General features: G+C 46.0%; 1 pseudogene; it reads left to right on the top strand.

Moving 5' to 3' along the window:
• LOC104027666 (myosin-13-like) overlaps positions 1-13,557 on the top strand; it is a 61,159-nt pseudogene extending 47,602 nt beyond the window's left edge.
• Positions 13,558-22,846: the final 9,289 nt, after the last annotated feature.

Raw genomic sequence — 22,846 nt, 5'->3', positions numbered from 1 at the left:
TAGTGTGCAGTGTATATGGAGCCTGGGCACCTGGCATGAGTTTAGGATTCTGTTCTGGGAGGCTTAAAAATTAAGCATTGTAATGCCTAAATCTTTTAATAGATCCAATGGTCCCAGAGGATTGGGGTGCAGGTTGTTTAAGCACTGCAACAGTAAAGTAGCACTTCAGAACAGCCAACAGATAATGTTTCTCCGTTTCAACCCATCAGTCCGACAGCATAGCATTTGATGATATGTGGTCTTAAGGGTTACAGACATACAGACACCACAGACATACAGACACTATACAGACCTGGGCTCCATTTGTACATCCTAGCTGGATGGTGCATTGAGACAGATGATTTTAGGGACCGAAAGACTCATCTTGACATGTGTGGACTAAACAAAGCCTCTCCTTTCCAGGTGGTGTTAGGAAGTGAAAAATGAGCTTCCTCTGGGACAACCAGAACTTGCACAAAGTATCTTTCCAGCTGTGGATTTGCAGTAGCTAGAGCTACACTGGTACAAAGTATTCTTCCATTTGCTTATGGACACAAACATTTTCTGTCACTCTGCTGCTGTAGCAGTGTCATTAAAGTAGATATCTGCAACTTCAGATGCTATAAATGTTGATGTTCAGATGAGTCATTTTCTTTCTAAGTTAAACATAGTCAAACCTGTGGGTTCAAGTCTTACTGCTGCTATCATCATGTTTGAGCAATTTTGTCCTGACCTTAAAATCTAGGTGTTTGACAGGCTTCCTCCATACCTTCTGCTTGAAAGCAGGTATCCTGACCTTGTTAAATGAAGCTGAGAATAAACTACTGTATGAACAGATGTGGTATGTCAAACATGCAATGTGAACAAAATTACAGCATTTGTGCTTAGTTTCACTGCTGTATTTCCGCATAGGAGAACAAGACTGGTCCAGCCTCTGAGCCCACAGCTGTCTGTGTGCATTACAAATCAAGTATTTCTAATCTCCTTGTTGTCAAACCACGCTTCAGAATGTTGGCCCACTTCTGAGCTATCCAGTTTGCAGCTCCAAGCAGGTGAGGACTTGAACTTAGGTGTCTCACATATTTGTTACATTGGAAATAGTTATCAAATGGTCTGTAATGTTAGCAGCAAAACCTGAGTAGCTGCTTGAAGCTTATCTCCCCAGTGACGCTGGGCACCATAATTCTCCTTGGTGCTTCCCAAAGAGAAATACACGTTCAGCTACTTTGTGGTGTATGTGTGGTATAGTTGAAACTGCAGGATCATAGGTAGTGAGAAAACCCAGACACTTTGGCACTGGTGAAGACTGCTGAGGAGACATACCTGGCAGCACAGTAAGGGCTAGAGAGTGAATGGGATACCTTTGTGCAGACATTCCAGTGCTCTGAGAAGGTGAATTAGTTTGTGCACAGCACTAGATGCTGGGTCAAATAGGATGCTGACACTGTTGGGAAGTTCCAGCTAGCTGCTTCATGTCTGTGTGCCTAGGAAAGGTGTATCCAAACGGATCTCACCTTACCTGTCTCCAGGACACAGCCACACCAGTGCTCAGGAAGCAGTCTGGCCTGCTTCTGCTGTCAGTATCAAGGATGCGCGAGGAGCAACCCAAGATGTTCTGTCACTCTTGTCTGAAAAAGTGATGGACGTCACCTCTTTCTCAGTTTTCAACTACAAAGAGGTTAATAAAACCAGCAGGTACCTGCCCCTCCCATGACACCTTTGAAGGTTTCACCATGGCTCCCTATTAGACCCCCAATTTTTTCCATTCCTCCTCATCCAGTGTACTCATGATCCTTGGCAAAGAGTCAGGATGGCCCTACCATCATGGTCAATATCTCTGCCTAATCCTTGCCAGTCCAACATTACCTATATATGGGCTGCTCCTGTTGGACAGGCAGACCTGTTTCTTCCATTACCACAAAATAATCACGAGCCTTAATCACTTGGGTGCCACCACACCAGGTCAACAGTTCACTCATTTGTAGCACCGCACCGTACCCCTTTGCACTGAGATCCTATGGGCCAGTCACATGTCCCTACCTGACCTGGGATTTGTACTTCAGTGTGCAGAAAGGGAGGTAGAGCTGTGCTATCGATGGGACCCACTGCTGAACACAACCCTGTCCAAACAAACAGACCCCCATTGTAGCCTATTAGTACATCACTTCCTCGCATCAGATAACCTGGAGATTCACATCCCTAGTTCAGGCTGCATGAACTATAAATGGTTTCTCAGTTAGAGAGCAAAAACCTTGAGAGTTCAGTGCCAGAGGTACCACCTAGGAACCACTACAGAAACTAAAGTGGTGTAGCATGGCTTCCCAGGTTGGCAAAGACATTGTCATGCCTGCAGAGCACAGCAAAGCCAACTGACAGAGCAGTCCATCAGTCGATCTCCTTGGACTCCAGGAGATCGAAGGCCTCTAACATTTCTCTGTTTTCCACATATTACAGAATGGTTGAGGTTGGAAGGGATCTCTGGGGGTCATTGGGTCCAAACCCCCTCCCACCCTCCATCAGTCCCCTCTGGCCCCCAGTGGAAACATAATGTACACACACTTTAGCAACTGTCTGATTTTTCATTTGTTCTGGCAAAATACATTGATAGCAATGTATTTTCTAACACAGATGTTTCTCTTGTCACTGATAGTTCTCCCTGTCACCTGGGCCCTTCTGTTATTCACTAACACAAGCTCAGTTTGTTTGAGCTCTTCAGCCTGCTCTCTACGATGGGGCTCACAGGACCCTGCCCATTGTTTCTTCCTTTATGTGGCTGCCAGTGAACTTGTGCTCACTGACTGGATTGACTGGTGCTGCAAGGTGTGCTCCCAAAGTGTGGGAGTAGGTCTCAGAATTGTTGGGATATTATCTGCAGTGCTTCCATGCGTTTTCTAGGCTCCGACCCCACAACTCTCTGGTGGGATGTGCAGTTTCTTGTAGCTTCACATGGTAGTTTAGTAGTGCCACAAAGAGGAGTCTCTCGGGGGTTCTTGCTAAATCTAGATCTGGTTATTGCTACTGGAATTGTCAGAGTGTACCACACAGCATCCTTTTCTAGGTATTTTAGTCCACTTGTGAAATTTTCTTTTTTTTTTTTTTTTTTTTTCCCAGTTGCAGGATTTAGAGCATCTGATATTGGGGTAGGAGGTCTCTCAGTTACTCAGTTTCCTTGTCATTCTTTAATAGCTGGGGCATTACAGGATTGCATGTGAGATCATGAAAGTTGGGCATCTTGTTTTTATCTCCTGCCTTCAGCCACATCTTCTTGTGTCCTTTCTCAAATCCACACTCCAGGACACTCTGATGAGTTACCATGTTTCCGAGCTAGCAAGTCTATGCAAGCATCACACTTGTACAAGGGAATGAGGCTGTGAGTCCATCCATTCCCACCTTTTGTCACTGAATACAGAAAACTTACACATGCATGTGGAGATATGGAGGGCCCTTACTGGTATCAAAAAAGGTGCATGTACTGTCTTTCGTATATGAAATGCAGTTTAAAATAGATGGGGATTTTTGGAACAGTGATCACATTCAGCATTTTCAGCTTCTGAGTGAGTTTAATCTACCAGTTTAGTTTGGAAATGAGATCTCATTTTGATGGTCCAAACTATGAATACACCCTCATACCCAGATATTTCTCTGAACCCACTGGGACAATCATGTTTAGTGCTTTGGTTCCTATTCTCAAACCTTAACAACTGTTTGTCATGAATGAGTCAAATGTCAAGGTGCTGTAAAGCCTGTGGCACTTCCTTGCTTGTGTGCTCAAACCAGAGAGCTTGCAGACCAACGCTGTGGTCGTCAGTAAAGTCGTTCACTCTGTCCCAAGACCTGGGAAGCAGATCATCTGCAAACACCAGTACAGGGACTCTGTTTTGCTCAGATAATTAAATATTGCCCTCACATTCCTGGTCAGAGATAAACAGAACTACTGCCAGGTTGGGCAGGGTTTGGGGTTACCCGTTTCTCCTCTCATCTTGCTCTCCAGAGGTCTGTGAACTACTGCCCTAGTTACAAATGGATTTTCACATTTCCTTAGGAGCGTTTGGTAATGATCATTATGCAATGGCCCAAGCTTTCCTATCACTCTGCCCAAAAATAACCTCATGAGATACTGAGTTGATGAGCTGCAAGGTCTTCAGCTTGTCTGAGAAACCTGGAACTTTGATAAACCTTCTCAGTCAACCTAGCCCTTAGTTTCCCTCAAAACTGTCCCCACACCATAATCCTTTCAAAAGGGGCCTCCATCCACTGTTATACACCTGTGATTTTGGGGAATCAAAACTGAGTGCTGGTTTTTCACACCAGTTGGGACAGATCTGGATGTGTTGCTCTTTTGCTCTCTCAAGGGATGACTTCTGTTTCAGCTTCTGCTGCCTGAAAGCAGCGTTTTCCCAGGAGACTGCCTGCATCTTGTTCTCAGCGGCTCACTGCACACTGCTGTGCTTAAGGATGCAATCTGAAGTCCTGCTTTGCTCTTAGGTCATGTCACAGCCTAGCCCAGTGTGTCAAATAACTGGCTGCACAGTACAATAATCTACTTCATAGACCTGTAGAAAAACATCTGCAATTTCCTTAGAAGTAGCTGTGCAAAACCAACGGGAAATTACTAACTGCTAATCTTAAATCACACGATAAAGAAATCAACCAGAACACCTAAGTGCCGGCATCTATGTACAATTCGACACCCTCATCAGCTCCCTACCCCTACTAGTCACAATCCTACACTTACACACCCAAACTGGCTCCCTACACCTAACAATACTAGAACTAACCCATCCTGCACTACCAAACTCCTGAACTGGCCTCTTATCCGGCCTAGCCCTACTCATAGCATTCATAGTAAAAGCCCCTATATACAGCCTACACCTATGGCTACCCAAAGCCCACATAGAAGCCCCCATTGCAGGATCCAATCTAGGATCTAATCCAGTCTAGCAGCCCTAATCAGGGGACTGTCATTAGTCATTCCAGAGTATCCAGGCATCAGCTTGGATACGTCATGTAAGCCTCCCAGCCCTCTTTCCCGCTTTTGGTACTAAGTTTGCTGATTGCTCTTGCCCCAGCTACACAGTCCCTGGTCTTCTGAGACTCTTTCCCACCTGCTGAAGCACAGTGGGTGGAGTGCAGCAGCCCCATCGGACCCTGGAGAACAGGGCTCTGCAGGGATGTAGCTTTAGCAGGATAATCACTACCCTCACCCCACAAGCTCAATTCTGCTGGCAGTGGAGCTCTCTCCCATTTCAAAAAGGGGAATTCTCTTTCAGTTTAATGCTTGGGCTCTGACTCACTATGAGGTTGGCTGAATGGCAAGTGGGGGAGCCTGGCTTTCCCACCTGGCAGCCTTGAGTCCCCAGGTTGACCGTATCTGGAGACCATGGTGCCTGCATTGGCATAAAATGCCATACATGTAGATTGGTCTGGCTAGTTTGGAGTTAAGGATCCTAAGAGCACGACTATGGAACTGGGCTCAGGGCCTGCTGGTAGCAATGCAGCTCTGTGGAAAGCCAGTGGTCATCTTTATGTACTGCCTACTTCATGCAATAAGAATAAAACAAATTGAAAGAAATGCATGGCCATGGTCACAAGGCTTCACAGCTCAAGTTACTGCAACGAAGCTTAGCCCATGCTGAGCCGTGATGGTTCAGGGCAGCACAAATGGGAGCAATCCGCTGCTGGAGAGCCTCAGAGGAGCACACAGACCTGTCCGACATTCCCATCACACAGCCTGCCACAGCAGGGAGAAGGTTTTAAGATCCTGGTTGAGTCTCCACCTGGCAAGGCTGCTCTGTAGGAACCTGAGCTTCGTCACGTGGCACCAAGATGGGGGGTAAAGCCTTTCTCTTTATCGCCAGCCTGATCTTTAGGTGAGCAGCCAAGGAGAGGCTGTTTACACTGCCCACACCTGTCTTGTGTACTGTCTTGTGATAGACACAGGGGGATGCCCAAGTAGCATGCATAGTGGTGCCTGGCAAAGCCAGACTGCTGGGGGTTGTAGGAGGAGTCAGTTTAACTTATTAGGCTGCTGGAAAAATAACTTGCCCATGAATGAATAGTTGTGCCTCTGGTCTGCCTGCTGAACCAACTGAGTCTTCATCTGCAGGAGTGCTAGACGTGCCTGGGAATGGCTCAGGAGGCTGGGACTGTGCCAAGGGGCCTTCTTCCAAGAGCTAGCATCAGATCCATCCCCTAAGGGTGTGGGTTTGCATTTAGTGGCAGCACTTTATAAGCTACCTAATACACATGCAATCCCCTGACCACTTACTTGTTCCTGCCTGCTAACACTGCTGCTGCGCATCAGTCCAGCTGAATCTGGAGTCCCTAGGGAGACTGACTTGGCCAGTTGATCCTGCTGGAAAACTTCTCTGGGACAGTGGGTTTTTTTGTCCCCAGAGAGCTTAATGTGAAGACCCAGTTCTCACAAAGCAACAAAAAAGAAACAGAAATAAAAATGAAACATAAAAATAAATTGGATTGAAAGAAATCCATACCAGAACAAGAAAGAGGATGTTAAAAGGATAGGAATAAGTCTGGGAGGGGATTTGCGATGGCTGGGAAAAAGAAAAGGGGCCTCTCAAACATCCATGATGCTAAAAAACCACTCAGAGATAGCAAGCTTCAGGTGGCAAGAGGTGAATACCCTTCTGGCTGCAAAGGATTTGTTTTTCACTTGCACACAGTTACACACCATCTGGTATCTCTCTAGCTCTCAAGGATGTGTTTGAAAATAAAGCAGGCAGCTGCATGCCCTAAGCTCAGGGACAGGTGCACACCCTCAGGCAGGACTTGCCATAAGCACAGCTGGGCAGTGCTAATGGGACTGAGGCTTGGCCTTGCATCTCCAGCAAATTCACAGCTCCCTCCTGTCCCCTGCCTCCTGGGCTCTGAGGTCCCACCAAATCACCCATGAGCCTTCACAAGAGTCATTCCCAGCAGAGGAGATAAGGCCTCAGAGGGCTTTGGAGGTTGCCCATGCCAGGAGGATCAGCCTGTCATTTGTATCCTTTCATCCTCAGTGTCAAAAGCTCAGAATAGCCCCGCTCTTGCAAGAGTCCTGCGAGGGGACATGCCTGTTTGTGCAGATGATATGCTTCCACTAATAGCACTCAAAGACATTCCTCAGCGGGTAGGTTGCCTTCTATATCTCAGCGCAACGTGCTGCCATGTAGGAGCTGGACAGCCGTGTTGTGTCCTAAGACGGCAGATGCTATTCTTACCCAGAGAGACTTGCTGCAGCACAGCTCCTTCCTCAGCTGAAACGTTAAAAATCAGAAGCAGGCCTGACTGTGCTCTCCCTGGTAAGAGTATACTCTTATCATCAAGAGTGGCCCCTTTGAAGTCTGTGAATGACCCTGTGCCAACCAAGTGCCTGGGTGTTTGCCATGCCCTCCTGGGATGTGCTGTCCCATGGGGAACAGAGCAGCTGCCCAGGTACTTCCAGCAGTCAGTTGGGGCTCAGTTTGGGGTGGATGGAGGTGTCACTTCTCTTGGACACCAACAAATTAAAGTAATGCCTGTGGACCTGAAAGCCCAGTTTTTGCTGATCAGCAAGATGCTGAATCCATGAATCTCTTCCCTGGTGAGGAAGGCAGAGGTAGGGCTTGCTCCAAGCTTGCTCCAGAACCAGCAGCGTTGCAGAAATCCATGTCCCCTCTCTCAGCCAAGTGGAGCGGGAGCAGCCCATGAACATACTCAGATCAAATACAGAGCTGGGGCCCCTGTGCATTAAGTGTGATGCAAGCAGCTGAACTCACCTTCAGGTGACTCTTGTTGCAGAAAAAATTAGTAAGCTAGTACATGAGACAGTGAAAGAGTAACCACACTGCTGAGGTAATGTTGAAATTGTGCTGGGGAGTGCAGGGAGGAGTCTGGGAGCAGGATAGATGTGTGTGAGGAAAAGGGATAAGAGATAAGATGGCAGAGGATGTGGGGGTGGAAGAAATGACAACTCAGTATCAGGTTTGGGGAAGGACAGTGAGGAGAAATCTGAGGGGAAACTGCTGGGAAACACTACAATGATAATCTAACTTGTAGCCCACCTCAGGAGAGCTCTGTAAAGCTTAATTTTAGTTTTGAAGAAATAATTTACTGTATTTAATCTGTAAAGGTTGTTTCATTAGCGTTGCACATGGCTTATCACTCACACCTGCGCACTGTGCGGTGGGGAGCTGGCTATGCTGCAAAGAAAGCATCCTCAGGCAGCATTTCCTAAACCCAGGAGCATAAGCTGTATTGGGACGAGGCAGTGAAAAGCCATACCTTCTCAGATGGTTGAAGACTTCATGGACTACTGGAAGTCCCCAGGTGGAGTCTGGAAGCCCCCAAACATGGCCAGACCTCAGCTGCTCCAGCCTGCTCCCCAGGCAGGGAAGGCAGCTCTGGTTGGCAACCACTGGCCCCAGGAGCTGCTGCTTTCTCTAGCAGGTGGTTAGTGGATGGGAACAGTGCAGAGTGGCCGAGGTTTTGAGCTGCTGCTGTGGCCCACCCCACAGGGACCTAGTTTGTCATTCTGTGTGAGCCCAGCCTGTGGCTACCACCCATGTATAGGTTTTTTGAAGAATCTTGCAAGAAATAAAATAACCAACCCAAAAGTCGAGGAGGAGATGTGAGCAGAAGCTAAGCATCTCTGAGTGGTGCTAGCCACTTCTGTCCATCCTGGGAGGAGGGGGTAGATATGTAATGGGGAAAGGAACAAATTAGCAGTTCTGAACTGGGGGGAGGATTCATGCAGGAGTAGCAGAGTCTGGGAAAAAATGCGCAGTGACAGCCACTGCTATAAAGCCTGCTGGATTATCAGGAACAAAGTGGGACACTGATGTGAGGAAGATGAATTACTTGCTGCTTTATGGAGAATGAGGGTCATTTTGCATTGACACTCTATCTGTGGAGTGAGGCTGCCTGTCACCTGATAAGGGCTTGTGCAAAGGCCGTGAGAAAAACATCAGTCCATAGTGGCCATAAATGAACATCTCTGAGAGAAAGTTTAAAATAGATGCAGCTGATGGGCTCATACAGAGCTGCTGTCCCTTATGGATGGCCAGGGATCTCCTGAGCTCAAATGCAGCATTCCAGTAATAGTACAGCAAATGGTTGAAAATATTCCCCTTTGGAAACTCTTTGTCAGTAAAATCAGATTCAATAATTCACACTGTAAGCTCGTGTCAGGAGCCCCAGGAGAGGAGGAATTGCCTGAGCCTTGCTGTTAGGGTCTCATGACTGTGGTCTTAAAGGTCCTGCCTTCCCCCATCCCCAACCCGTTGCCAGCAGCACAACCCTCATGTCAGCACAGTACTTTTGGGAGAAATGCAGTTCTGCACACATGAAAGCTTTGGCATCAGAGCCCAGAGAGGTAAAGTCCAAGCTTAACTAACTTAAGAGGCAGACAGCAGTACAGAATCATGGGATGAGCTTGCTGTGAGACCCTGTGAGGCACCCTGCAAGATACTGGTTATGTGGAGGCACTTCTCAGGGAGCAGCAGGCACTTTGAGGGACCTGAGGGACTGATTTGGAAGGAAGGCAACATACACCTGTGTTTCTCAGCAAAGCAGTGATGGAGTGAAGTTGGCACTGCATCTTGAGCTGCAGAAGATTTAATATGTCTTTTCTCAGGTCACAGTTCTGAGATGTAAAACACCCTGGCTGCTGGCTATCTGGTGGCATGTGTCACTGTCATTGTCTCCTGCTGGAGTTGTTCTGCTTTACACAACTGATTTGCCCTTCAGGGGGAGCAGGGACTCTGCATCTCAGATGGATGCAGAGAGCAATTAAGGAAATATTTAGGCTGACCACCAAGGAAATCTATCTGCCAACATAAAATAATGAGGCTGTTAACAAATTTCCTGAGGATGCAAAAGGAACTCCTCTGCAGCATAAAAAGTTAGTTCAGAAAATGTCACTAGAAAATTCTGCTACATATCCTGTTGCTAACTTCACTGAGTGGCTCTGGCACTCAGAAAATCCTATGGTAATCCAGTGGGCTGTCTTAACCTTGAAAAGTCTAATGCTTAAAGTGAACAGGTTTATAGAAATTCCATACCACTATATTTCCATTTACAGCACTGAAATCTGTCCAGAAGTGGGATTTGTGCGTCTGTCACAGATGAGTGTCAGCCTAGGAAGATACCACCTCATTGCTCTCTTTTTTAGGATACGGTTGTTGCTAGTGCTAATATTATGCACCTAATCCTTATTTTCCTTCCCTCCCTCTTTTGCCGCTTGCTTTCTTTTTTCTTTGTCTTACCCGGAGGCGTCTTAGCCATCTTAGCCTGCCACCCCACTCCCTTGCTCTGTAACAGGAGCTCCTCAGCTGCTTTGGTGGGTGATAGAAAGGGCATCCTGAATGTCACCTCCTCGGCCAGCTCTTCTGATGTTTCCTGGGAACAGGAGGAGTCTGAGTAACAGCACAACTCTGATACTCAGTGAAGAGCTGTTTCACCCCCAAATAAAAGTTTGCTGCTTTACGTGTCTCTCCACTGCTCTGTTAGCTGGGTGTGCCACTCTTGAGTCTCACTCACTGTCATTTTGCTGAAAGTCACTAAGAAAGATGCCGTCCTTGTAAGGCAGACTGTATAATCATCAGTCGTAAAAATGCTTTATGCAGATGAAACAGAACATCAACTTCTCTGTCCATACAATGACTGAGCCATACATAGACCAAACACTATAGAAATTCAGCCTCTGAAAGGAGGGCCAGGATTGGGAGATAGGAAGGCTACCAGAATAGTTAATAGTTGCCTCCAAACATCAAGTCAGTGCTCACTGGTGGCCACAAAACACAGAGTATCAGGAATTATCAGGATCAGCTGAAACCAAAACAGACTTCATTGTACCAGCTCCACAAACCACCTACTATCTGCAGTTTTGGCCTGTGCAGTTAGGAAAGGTACAGAGAAAGATGACAAAATTGATGGGAGCACTGGAGAAGCAAACTGTCCAGAATATGATCTTTCACTTTGGGAAAGGAACAACCAGGTGTGAAGATGATATGCTTACATAGTATTATAAATAGTATGGAAAAAGTGAAATTGGATTTTTACCAACCATCCAATATACACTCGTGCACAAAATACCAGCTGGACCTTAGCTCTAGGCGGATATGGCTGTCTGCTTATTCTCAAATTTATAAGACTATCTCTGCATGATGCTTTTTTTTCTGCTCTGACTTTCTCACGGCTGAGCAAGCCTTATAGACCCTCATTGTTTTCAGCTGCAAGATGGACTCATAGCTGCTGTTTCATATCCTCTCAAATGGGCTGAGGTTGTTTTGTATAGCAGCTGGAAAAGCAAATTACTTGTGAGTAAAATTCTTTGAAGACCTGGGGAAAGGGAAGGAAGGGAGTAAAACAAAACCCTACTGTTTGAGAAAAGCCTCCTGTAGACAGCAGTGTTCAGAAGCAGGGGATAATAATCACATAATGATCACCGCAACATGGCTTTACCTATGCCAGAGCTCTGCAAGGCCAGATTACCACTGTGGGAAGGTATACTGGAGCAGTGTGTAGTGCTAAATAGCTGCTCCCAGAAACCACAGTCACAGCTTTTCCCCATCTATCCCACCAGCTGCAAGCCTGGAAAGTCAGTGATCTTCCCACACTTACCTGTTCAAACTCAGCCACTTCCAACTCCCTCTGCAGGAACAGGCTTGTCCTGATGCCTGGCATTGAAATTGCTAAAAAACCACTTTCCTCAGGTGCTGTTTATTAGATAACAGGTAGCAATGTAAGGTGGAAGATAGCTTGAAACAGCATTAGACTGTCTTTAATTAGGAAGCATCCTAGTGCTATAGCACCTATGGAGGGAGTTTTGTCAAACAAAAGAAAGGAAAGTTAAACTGGTGTTTGTTCTGAATGGGTTTACTGTGCAATCTGTTTCTTTTGTACTAGTGACTAGGCAGGATGTTCTTCCTCTGGAGATTTTGAGGGAATATATGCTAATTCCTCTGAAAATAAGTAACAGATGCAGCAGATGGACAAAAATCTTCTAATTTCTCAACACCAGGTCTTATTTGGTTGTTATAAATGAGAGGAACCTAACTTCAGAAGCACGTCCAAGCAAAGCTGCTTGTCAGCAACTCTGTCGCCTGTGTGTGATGGTGTTGAGAGACAGTTGGTAACACATCAAACATTGATGTGTATCTAAACACTGAACAGATGTATATAAATTCTATGTTATGGAATATTTACAGTGTTTTATGAGGGTCTGGAGACCAGTCACCCAGCAAGCTAGTTAGGCTGAATCAGGGCAGAGTAATCACCAGTAATTACCTACCACGTACAGGATTGACTTCATTTCACTTTAGCTCTGATATATGCTCAGAGAAGCAGCATATCTATGCAGATATTCCCTGTCCCTCCCAGGCCCTGAGCACCTCCCAGTTCCTGGTTGGGGCATCACCTGAGGAGGAGCAGCTGAAATAACCTGTCCCCAGGCACAGGAGACACTGCTGTCTGACTAGGCACCTGAGCCTGCTCTCCAGACCATTGACCCACAGGAGGAGGTTTCCTACTGGAGCACAAGCTGAGCAGCTCTGAGGTCTCTCCAGCCTCCCAGGGCTCACTAGCAGGGTGTGCAAGGGAATTCCTGATAATTGGGATGTCTTCTATATCCCTTGAGCATTACAGTCTCCATGTGGCGGGACGAGTAGGTCACTGAGACCTGAGAAGGCTGAAGGCTTCTTAGGCTTCATATAGAGATAGTAGGAATGTGCTTGTGCTTCTGTCTCCCATTATTGGCAGTGACACAGAAAATATATTGCTGTTTTCAGTATGGTTTCCTATGTGTGCCTTACTTGGTTTTGCTTACATTTTTCACCAACTTGAGGTGGTTTGGGCTCTAGAAGGCTTTACCACATGGGTGGGACATTGTGCAGAGGGTGGGTATCTGGGGAGATTGGGATGATAAGAAATGTCTCGGGTGTGAGAGTCTATATGTTCCTTTGATCTCACCCAGTACAGTCATTCACAGAATCACAGAATGGTTTGTGTGGGAAGGGGCCTTTAAAGATCATCTCATCCAACCACCCTTCCTTTGGCAGGGACATCGTGTAATCTTATTTCCTTCAATGTTATTTTATGATCAGAAATAACACACAGTGGTGATGTTAGCTGTTGTTCACTATATCATACACATATTTTCTGACAAATGGTACCTAGTGACTCAGAATGAAAAAGGTTTGTACCAGATCCCTAAATTCCTGTAAAGGGGCTAGGGAAATGCTTACCAGCATACAGTTACCACCATGAATGTGTCCAGCCTGTGATAACAAGAGGACCCTCCTGTACTCTGCCTGCCCTGCTGCTCCTCACCTGGTGGAAGTTCTTTCTAATGTGATGTGTTGCACTTTGCTGCCCCAGTGAGCTCCACAGTTCTCTGACTCTGCCTGCATGTCATGCTGTTCTTCAAGGACTGAAAGCTACCAAAGCCTACTGCTGCTGAGGACGTTTCCAGATGACATAACTGAGAAGTGGTATTCTGGAATTGGTGTTCTGGAGGAATATGCTTTGACAAGTTGCATGGAATTCATTGTCTCCAACAATGCAGTGAGATCAAAGATTGATGCCCAGTGGTCCACTTGAGAAAAGCTGTTTTTCAGGACTCCAGGAAAATTTCTGTTTCTTAGCACAAGACGTGAAGCTGCAGTTACCTTCTCTTCTTAGCTTTGAGCAATTGTCTACTTTGGATGGATAGAGGAACCTCTACATTAAAGCCACTGAAATGCTGTTGTGAAGAAACATCTGGAGGTCTTTAGTTCAGTCTCCCGCTTCAAGCAGATTGATTGCTGATGTTGATCAGATCAGTTATGGCTTTGATTAGCCAAGCTTTTTGGACAGAGGCTCCGCAACCTCTCTGGATAGCCTGTGCCATTTCTGCATTACCCAATAGTCAAGAATTTTTCTAATGTCTAACTGGAGACTTTCAAGCAACAATTTGTGGTCATTGCCCCTTGTTACATCGTCTGCTACTCATGAAAAAGCTTGGCACATTGTCTTTGCAACTGCCCCTCATATACATTAGCTCTTTTTTCCTCAGACGAAACATGCCCTCAAACTCTCTTCATTGCACAAGTTTTCTAGACCCTTGCCCATCTTGCTAGCCTTCTGCTGGACCCTCTCCCATTAGTTCACATCCCTTTTGAACTGGGGAGTTTAAACTGGACAAACCTTTTCAGGTGAGGACTCACTAGTGTCAAGCAAAAGGGATAATAGCTTCCTACAATCAGCTGACCATACTTCTAACACCACATGGTACTTTGTTCTTCCTGTTTGCAGTGAGAACACTCATATTCATATCCACCATAACCCCAAAGTCCTTCCTTTTGGAGGGCAGTCTGTTCTAGTTGGAGGAGCAGAGGGCCTGAGAGTAGTTCCCAGGGTGAACTTGGAATCACCAGACTACACTAAAAGATTCTTTTTCCTACTGCAAAACCTCCTGCCATACAGGTACATTTTCATGTTTCCAGTTCATGAGCTTGACGACCCTGAACACACATGAGAGGGAGGTTGTAGGCATGTACACTTCCCCTCTCCAGTCTGGCTGTGCTGCCTAGCTAAAAATGCCTTCTCACTCCTTGTCTCTCAGCTAACCACAGTAATCAGGAGAAGAAAATACACATCTTAAGGGCTGGCAGAAAGGGAGACAGCTGCCTGATCTCTGTCTCAAGAAGGATCTATTTTCAGCATGACTGAATCCTTTCTCCTCCCTGGGGAATGTGTGCCTTGCTGACACTGCATTGCTGTGCAGGACAGTCTGTATTCAGAGATGGATTTCAGTTCGCCTCTTCTCTTTTAACTGTGCTGTGGTTTGCTTCTGGTCCAGTGGAGTCCAACCCTACAGAGATGGAAATAGGATTGACAGAAAATTAATGGCTGGCAGGAAACGTTGCATTCTTCTTTTTCATTTGAGACACTTGCATTTCTTTCAACAGATCCATTCCTGGACAGATTTCTCCTTGGATGCACCTGGATACAGGAAATGGGGCAGAGTTTTCCCTGATGTAACTTACTGGGATCTACAGAGTTAAACTACGGTGAAATCTGGATCATCTACTTCAGATTAGAGACTGCTTCTTTGTAAGAAGCTTTGTAAGAAGCCGATATGCCAGTGTCATATAAGTGATACTTGGGTGGGATAGATGAGCTTTATAAATTAAAACAAATCCAAAGCAGATGCTTGGTAGTTTAGAATCCTTTTCAGGGATGCTTATGCCAGCTGACCAAACACTTCACTTTTTGTGAGCTTTATGTCATGCACTAAACCACTGAATGCTGGGTTATTCTTCCAGTATTTTTTTGCACTTTCTCCTGCCTCCTCTTCCAGCCTCCACAAACTTAGTCCAATTGTCAGGTGTCTTTCCCCTGTAGATATTTACTGAGAGTTCATATACTGCCTGTGTTCACAACACATGCTGTTACAGCTGCCATTGCTTTAGCTCATAATTTCCTTCAAAAATATATCTTAAAACCATCTACTGAAAACACTGAATGAGAAGTTCTTCTTTTCCATGTTTTATTTAGTTAATACAAAATGGGGAAAAAGGAAATGGATACGAATTTAGAGTTTTCAAGTGAAAGTAGTCAACGTTTTAACATTTTGTCTTCTTGTTCTGACTGTCTGAAATAGTTTTTCTAATGCTGATTCTTCCAGAGGAGTTGGTGGAATAGCCTTGATAGTCAGTTTGAATGGCACGGGACTGTTTAATGCTGAATTTAGTCAGGCCCCTTCTCCTCTGCTGGTCTAAGCCACCAAGAATATTTTTCTATTACAGTGCAGCTGACAGAAAAGTAAGCAGACACACTTGGTGTTATCTCTAAATGCTGCTTCATGTTGGAGGTAGTGTTATTTAATATGAAATATATAAGTCTTAGCTGAACTCAGTATGCAAATTGTTCTTAGCATGAGGGCTACATGTCCATATACAACATTCTGGAGAATTTTGCTAGATTTCAGTAATCCTTGTAATCCTTCAGACTTTGAATGATTAATACTAAGCACCTTTCAGAGATTTCACTCCAAGATACCAAGCAAAGCCCACATGCCCTTAGTCACATTGTGCTGCCTTTGGGGTTTATACTGGTACTGAGGTACTAATACAGAGCTATTAATGTAGACATGGGTCAATACCTCTGATGGGCACAGAAATTCAAATTAGGAATCCACAGTAACAATAGTTTCTTCTTCTCTGAACTTAAGCCAGCATATGTATTCACACTGTGAATTTGCATATGCCCACAGAAACCTGCCAAAGTAGGACCTCCTCCAACACTTGATGCAGGGTTGGGTGGGACAGTATGTCCTGCAGCCCCTCTACACCCTCGGCAATCAGGCAGCATTCCAAGTCTTCCTTGTAGGATGTGACTGTCTGCAGTTTTCGGAGTTATTCTTGTGTAAATCCTGTATCATTCCTATGTACGCAAGGTTGCTTTCCCTCCTAAGGAGGTGACCACAGCCATAGCGTGCCTGGACCGTCAGAGCCCGAGATCTGCAATCTCAGATCAAGGAGGATAGTCTGGCAGAAAGTTTCTTTCCTGTTGACTCTGGGGACAGGGAACATGCTCCTTCCCATTTCAGTGGAATAGCTCTATAGCTGCCATTTCTTTGTGTCAAGGAATGTCGTGATTCTTTCTGGTGATAGGAAAACTGCCAGATTCACACCTTCAAGATAATGATGATAGTTCTGCTAGTGAATGGGGTCACAAGCTCCTCAACCTTCAGGATGCCTGTTTTCACATGGCTGTTATGGACTCATGTTGAAAACAGCTTCAGTCAGAGTGGGTGGGAACCACTATTAGAAACAGATGCTGCTGGCTGGTAGTCCTACCATCCAGACTCTCCTCCAAGGATCAAGCAGAGACTAGCTTCCGTGATTTGGATAGTCCAATATTTGAGACAGTGAAGCTAGGTGCCTGAAGTAGATGGCAAATGTGTTGGTCTCTAAGACAGCGTATGTATTCTTGCCTCTATGGACATTATATTGAACCTACGGTCATCTCACCCTATTTGTATGCAAAGCATGGAGTTTACTGGGGGAATGTAGAGGTGCCTGTGCACTTTAGTTGCTTTGCTTTAACGTCACAAAGGGTCTTTAGCTGGAAGTCTACATATGATTTAGTTATTCAATTATCAATACTGGTAAACATGGCAGTAAGACTCGAAGTCTTTTGTGATTCTGCAATTGCTAGGACCCATTTAACATGAAGTGTTTTCTATGTTAAAGATAGTGTTCAACTGGGTACTGGTTAGGCAAAACCCAGAGGTCGATACTGGGTCCAACAGTGCAAAGGAAGTGCGAAGCCCTGCACCTGGGGAGGAACAACCCCATGCACCAGCATATGCTGGGTGCTGACCAGCTGGAAAGCAGCTTTGCAAAAAAAGACCTTTGGTGGACACCAAGTTGAACATGAGCCAACAATGTGCCCTAGCTGGAAAGAAGGTGAACGGTGCCTGGGCTGCATTAGGAGGAGTGTTGCCAGCAGGTTGAGGGAGGTGATCCTTCCCCTTGACACAACACTGATGAGGCCACACCTGGAGTGCTGTGTCCAGTTCCGGGCTCCCCAGTATAACAGAGGTATAGAGCTACTGGAGAGAGTACAGCAAAGGCCAGTAAGATGACTGAGGGACTGGACCACCTCTCCTATGAGGAAAGGCTGAGAGAGCCGGGACTCTTCAGCCTGAAGAAGAGAAGGCTCAGGGGGATCTCATCAATGTATATAAATACCTGAGGGGAGGGTGCATAGAGGATGGAGCCAAGCTCTTTTCAGTGGTGCCCAGTGACAAGACAAGAGCCAATGGGTACAAACTGACACACAGGAGGTTCCCTCTGAACATCAAGAAACACTTTTTCACTGTGAGGGTGACCAAGCACTAACACAGGTTTCCCGGAGCCATTGTGAAGACTCCATCCTTGGAGATACTCAAAAGCCATCTGGATAAAAGCCTCTCCTTCATTGCTATGCCCTACTTCACAACCCTTTTCTGAGATATGGAACACTTTCAAAAAGACTTTAGGTTTCTAGCAGTGGCTTATGGGGACCTACCGACACTAAGTTCAATCCGCAAAGCACTGCCAAGACTGTCCACACCTGGAGACACCTTAACTCACTGGCTGCTTCTCTTTCAAACTAGACCTTCCCTTGGCTGACTGTATGCCCAGAACTGCCTGGCCATGTGCATCACTCCTGCCTGTTACACAGCTGGGTCCACATCCTAGACAACACAAGTCCGGAAGAGCTCTGCTGCGAATCATAGAATCATAGAATGCTTTGGGTTGGAAGGGACCTTTAGAGGTCATCTAGCTCAATCCCCCTGCACTGAGCAGGGACAGCTTTAACTAGATCAGGTTGCTCAGAGCCCCATCCAACCTGACCTTGAATGTTTCCAGGGATGAGGCCTCCACTACCTCTCTGGGCAACCTGTTCCAGTGCTTCACAACCCTCATTGTAAAAAATTTCTTTCTTATGTCTAGTCTAAATCTATTCTTCTTCAGTTTAAATCCATTATTCCTTGTCCTGTCGCAACAGGACTTGCTAAAAAGATTGGACCCATCCCTTCTATAGGCCCCCTTTGAGTACTGAAAGGCCGCAATAAGGTCTCCTTGCAGCCTTCTCTTCTCTAGGCTGAACAACCCCAACTCTCTCAGCCTGGCCTCATAGGAGAGGTGCTCCAGCCCTTGGATCATTTTTGTGGCCCTCCTCTGGACCCACTCCAGCAGTTCCATGTCCTTCTTGTGCTGAGGGCTCCAGAGCTGGATGCAGTACTCCAGGTGAGGTCTCACCAGAGCAGAGCAGAGGGACAGAATCACATCCCTTGACCTGCTGGCCACGCTTCTTTTGATGCAGCCCAGGATTCGGTTGGCTTTCTGGGCTGCAAGTGCATATTGCCAGCTCATGTCCAGCTTTTCATCTACCAGTACCCCCAAGTCCTTCTCCGCAGGGCTGCTCTCATTCCCTTCATCCCCCAGCCTGTATTGGTATCGGGGGTTGCACCGTCCCAGGTGCAGGACCTTGCATTTGGCCTTGTTGAACCTCATGAGGTTCACAGAGGCCCACCTCTCCAGCTTGTCCAGGTCCCTTTGGATGACATCTTGTCCTTCTGGCATGTCAACTGCACCACTCAGCTTGGTGTCGTCTGCAAACTTGCTGAGGGTGCACTCGATCCCACTGTCTATGTCATTGATGAAGATGTTAAACAGCACTGGTCGCAGTATGGACCCCTGAGGTACTCCACTTGTCACTGGTCTCCATGTGGACATCGAACCATTGACCACGACCCTCTGGATGCAACCATCCACACAATTCCTTATCCACTGAACAGTCCACCCATCAAACCCATATCTTCCCAATTTAGAGAGAAGGATGTTGTGAGGGACTGTGTTAAAGGCTTTACAGAAGTCCAAATAGATGACGGCCAGAAGACTGGCTTTGTCATTGACCACTGGGAAGTCAAAGATTTTCAGTCCCCAAGGTCAGGTGATCTAGCCTAGCACAATCAACTAGACTCTCCATATAGCCCCAGCACATTCTGAGGGCACTTTGTGCCAGCCTGATAACACTGCATAATACACACTTGCCATGTACCTCTGAGAGCAGAGCCCCACAGAAGAGCAACAGCAGCTATTTAATACTTAACCTGCTGCTGCCAGGCTATGCTGCCTTTATAGTGCAGATGTTATAGCTTCCCTGGGAACGCGGGACCAGAGCTCCCTCCCCAGCCTGAGGGGAAAATACCCCCAGCTTTCATGCCCTGGGAGAGGCCTCAGCCATTCCTTGCTCTTCTTGCATGGTCTTCTAAACACTGGGCTCTGAGATGCTAAGACCTTTCTGTCCCCTCCTTGGTCAGGACTGAGAGCCACTGGGCTGCTGGACACCACATGGCACCCCAGCACCCCAGGGACTCAGCTGCAAGAGCCCCTCAGAACAATGGCCTGCTGGCCCCGTGCTGGGGAGCACAGTTGCACTCTAGGTCCTGCTGGATGGAGGTGCCCCTGCCAGCACCCCTTGGTGCCTGCTCCCCAGAGAGGCAGGACTTCAGATGCACCCCTGCACTGACCATTTCCCACTGGCTGGCTCTGGGCTCCTCCTGGGCAGGGTGCAGGGTGTTTCCATCAGCCTCCCCATTCCCTGTGTATGGAGCCCAGCGGTGAGCTCTGGATTTGGGCTCCGAAAAAGTGGGCACTGCAGCGCTGCAGCCCTCCTTGGAATAGGCTTCACAAGCACAGGACATTGCCTGATGCTGGTTATTACAGCAGATCCATGCACCATTTTTCTAACTTTGCCCATGTATTATCCACTGAGCTCTTTTAATAACCAAAATGCCAATGACCAGGGGAAGAATGTGTTTAAATCTGACAGGATTTAAAGCAGCTTACATGACAGTCCCCTCTTCCCAAAACTAGGTCAGTCTCTCTCCAGGACTACCAGCAAATCCCGCTCCCCCGCCATTCCCATCAGCATTGCACAGCCATGCCTGCCACCCGCAATGCTCTGGTAAAGGTATCACTGCTTTTTTTTGAACTGTGCAAGTGTGTACGTGTGCAGGATATTTGTGATGAAATGGAAGTGCTGGACTGAGGATGTATTGGGTGCAGAGCATTTGGGACTGCATGCTGAGGAGAGGTGTTTGTGCGTATGTCCAAGTATTTGTATAGGTATGGCTGACTAGAGGATCTTTCTGTCAATTTTATGTAGGAAAAAAACTGTAGGGGGCATTTCTAGATCAGTTATCTTTCCTAGCATTGTAGGCATGGGAACACCTGGATAAGCTAAGAAGTTGCTAGCAAAAGAAGGGAGCATCTCTTGCTCACTGGCACTGACCTGCAGCTCAGAAGTCTGAGCAGGTATAACCCCTCCCATAGAACAAGGTGGTGCACAACAACATTTCTTGGAGAATCTCCCACTTATTCACAATCTGAAGTGTGTACAGACAGGCACACAAGCGTATGCCTCTGTGTGTGTGTGTGCATGCGTGCACGCACTCTTCCCAATATCCTTGAAGCTGCCTCACATCTCTGTCAGAGGCACCAGCTTAAAAGCCCAGGTAGAACCCAGCCTCTCACTGCTGCAGTGTTTGGCTGATGATCCTGCTGTGCCTGTAACGCTCATTATACATTTGCACTTCTGCTTTCAGGATTTTGCCATCACAACTGCCAAAAGCTTTTAATAATGCTAATTTACCTTTTAACATCCTGTTTTATCTATTGTACAGCTGGGATATCTGTGGTGCTGACATACCAAGCAATCTACCCTGGGTCATACAGTGAGTCGGTGGGAAAGCCAGCAATAGAATCCATAAGTCTTGCATCCAAGTTCTCTAAGTGCCTTGACTAGTCCAGATTCCCTCCTTAACACCCTTGTCAGATTGTTTATAGAAGATGTATTCATATAGTCAGTAAGACATCAAGATTTTCTAATTATATCTAGTCATGTCAAATGACAATTATGCCCTTAGTTCAGTTTGCCAGACAATGCTTTACCAAAGAAGGTTTGCCAAAAATTTTTTGACCGAAGAAAGAGTAGGCATCTGTAGCATCTGCAGACTAGATGGTATAAAATGTCCCTGTGACAAGTCTGCCCTGTCTCCACAGAAAGCTTGAAGGTAAGTGTATGGGGTCCACAGGCTTGCAGGAAGGGGATGGTGCCTTTAGGTTCTACAGCATTGCTGCTGCCTCCAGTGCTCATTTCCAGGAGGGAACTCAATTTCTCAGCTCAGGTTTTAAATCTGCTTTCAAGGCACCTGCACATTTTCACTCTGGATTTCTGTGCAGCAGCAACTAGGGAGTTGCCATTTCTGTTTTACAGTACTGACCAGCTGCCAGCCCGCAAGCCACCCCTCTTGGTGTCACGAGAGGTAAGAACCTGATTTATTAATTATTAGAGGGCAGAGAAAGATCCTTTTGGGTGGGATTTCTGGAAGCATCACTGTTTCACCCTATATTCAAACCTAGTGTGATTACAGTAGAAGGTGGTGGGGTGACCCAGGTTTTGAAGTGGCTGTGTTTGAAGTGTCTGACCACTGATGGCAGACCAGAAAATCCACATGGGGAAATTTTTCACTTCTGCTTAACTGCCCTAATAGGATCAAGGCCTGCTGGCTTCCCATCTTTGCTATGGCACCAGCAGAACTGGACCAAGATAAGGAGAGCAGGAAAAAGTGCAAAATTCTGCATTCTACCTGAGAATGTATGAATTAATAAATTGTCTGAGCATACAGACCTTCTAACGACCTTTGTAAAATGCCAGAGCTCTCTTAGATACCCATTTTCTTACTCCAGAAAAAAAAAAAATTACCTAATGAATAAAGAGGGAATCAATTTTACTAACGTAGCTAGAGAATTTTTAAGTGGAGTTAGCTAAATTTAGCTACCTACATGTTTAATAAAGCATCTGAAGAAATACTCCTATTTTTTTAAAGTTTTGAGAACTCATCTGTTGCTAGATTTTTTTCAGTAAGTATTTATTTGGGATCTTAATACAGGCATGGCAATTCCAATTTCAAGGACTGAATTCTATTTCACCCAAGTCAGAACTTTGGGGCTGAAATTATTTAGATATTGTACAAAAGAATGACAAATGCATAAATCAAATTAAATTATGGCAGAATGTTAAAAGGTCACAAAGCCTACCCTTTTCTTTCAGTTGACAACTTCATTAGCAAAATTCATTAATTTCCCACTGTCTGTTACCACCATATTTAATAGGTAAATGTCCCACAGGTTCAATGTTTTCCAAGACTGTAGGTTGCCTAAACTACAGTTTTTCAGAAATGTTTCTTGACTGCTCATCCTTTTAACAAAATGTTCTAACTGTATTTCCATTCCTAATAGTGATATCTTAGTGAAACTCTCTCAGCAAATTCACTCTTATCTTATAG

The sequence above is a fragment of the Pelecanus crispus genome, chromosome 12, assembly GCF_030463565.1.
Source record: "Pelecanus crispus isolate bPelCri1 chromosome 12, bPelCri1.pri, whole genome shotgun sequence".
In the NCBI taxonomy this organism is placed as follows: domain Eukaryota; kingdom Metazoa; phylum Chordata; class Aves; order Pelecaniformes; family Pelecanidae; genus Pelecanus; species Pelecanus crispus.
This window is presented reverse-complemented; position numbering and strand designations above follow the sequence as displayed.